The sequence below is a fragment of the Suncus etruscus genome, chromosome 10 (assembly GCF_024139225.1).
Source record: "Suncus etruscus isolate mSunEtr1 chromosome 10, mSunEtr1.pri.cur, whole genome shotgun sequence".
Lineage (NCBI taxonomy): Eukaryota > Metazoa > Chordata > Mammalia > Eulipotyphla > Soricidae > Suncus > Suncus etruscus.
Window position 1 is genome coordinate 24,916,244 of NC_064857.1, and position 2,027 is coordinate 24,918,270.

Genomic DNA, 2,027 nt, shown 5'->3' on the forward strand with positions numbered 1-2,027 from the left:
CCATCCAGTTCAATCCAGGGCTGTTATTCAACACTGAACATATAACAAAGAGTTCAAGTCTATTACTCTGGTTGTACCCTGCCTCTAGTCCCAAGAATCCAAAGAAACTAACACAGTTTATACTGAAAGTACAATTAGGTAAGGTGGAAATCTATGATGGAAGGAAGGCTCATTAAAAATTAGGAATGATCCCAAACTAATAAATGTTGCAAAAAGAATCTTGAAAAACCACATAGTGTAGCTAAGAAGGCTGCCCCCCCCCCCCCATGAACGTTCATAAGTTTAGGCTCACCTTCTAACATCATTTGATGTTATCTATAAAAGAAGTCAACCTAAAATGCAGTACTTATCCCTTTGAATTATGTGACAATTGAGATGATGTTAAATAAGAGCATTGTAATGGAATTGAAAGGTCCTCAGTAGTTGTTAATATTGTAATTGTTAAAAGGTTGATTGCCTAGTATCCAAACAAAAGCATTACATATTTGAGAATTTTAAGTGTTCTATAAATGGATAAAAAAAGGCAGAAGAAAACGTGTGTTCTTCCTCAGAAAGAAATGTAACTTTGTGTTCTTAAGTAAAATATCACTTACTAAAAACAATTTTTAAAATAACTACTTTCAGAATGCTATTGGATAAAACTGATGATGCTAAGATTGAAGAGATAGTACAGCAGGCAGGGTGCTTGCTTTACATGGTTGACCCTGGTTCAATCTCCAACATGCCCTCAAGCACTGTAGTAAATAAGGGTCATTCCTGTGCACTGATCAAGATGTAACCCCTGAGCATTGCAGAGTAGCACCAAAACCCAAAACAACAATAATAGAAGACCTGATGATGCCCATCAGAGCTATCTCTGATCTCTTCTGCTTCATGCAGTCTAAAAATGCACCAATAAGAGGTCATATTTTATTACTCGAGTCATAAAAATATTCATTTCCCTCTAATTAAATAGAACAATTTTCAAATACTAGAATAGTTTAAACATACATTAGTATATTATAGTGGGGAAAACCCCTCTTTTATTGTTGATAAGAATGTTTTCTGTTTCAATTTCTGTGGAAAACATTATGAAAAATTATTAAATAAGAGTAAAGAACCAGAGTGATACTTGCCTGTACACAGCTGACCTGGGTTTTAGCCCCAAAACCCCATATGGTTTCCTGAACCCCACCAAGATTATTTCCTGAGGACAGAGCCAGAAGTAAACCCTAAGCACTCATGTGTATGGCTCCAAAACAAAACAAAAGTAAAATATAAAGCTTCTGAATATTTCTGCAAATTCACTTTTTGTCATCATCCCCAAAACACAAAACCTATTAGAAAAAATATATGCAAACCTATGTTCATTGTGGTGATATGTACAACAATCAGTATACAGAAACATATATCCATATATCTCAAATATATACCAAATATCCATTAGCATATGGTTGAATAAAGAAGTTGTGGCATATATATGCAGTCAGAGGCAAAGCTGAAATCATGTAATTCACTGCAACTGACAGCATCATGGTCAGTGAAATTAATCAGAGAAAGAATAATAAGAAATTACTCATTCAGTTTTTTGGTATATAGAGAAGAAAAAACAATAAAATATTATTAAATGATGACAAACCATTGGACTTTGCTTATAAAACTGAGAATTTCAAGCATGGAAGCAGGGGTAGAAGGGTAGACTCAAGATAACATAAGAACAAGGAGTGGGAAAGGTCTTGAAAACTGACAAAGGTGTAATAGCTTTATCAAAATAGTAAAAATTTAACATGTGACCTAAAAGTACAATGAACTAAATTTAAATAATAATAATAATAAAGCATGTATTTATCAAGTAGACATTTTTGTTTTATCTAAGTGAAAAGCGAAAGCTACTCTCAGAAGGTTTGACCAGACAGAATTCCAACACAAGTTGGCTTACTTTGTGGAAAATTTTGACATATGTGTGAGATAAATATTTTGATTCAAGATTCTGCAGCAACTCTCAGAACACAGGCTGAGAAAACTGTTTTGGCTCACATTTCTCTATG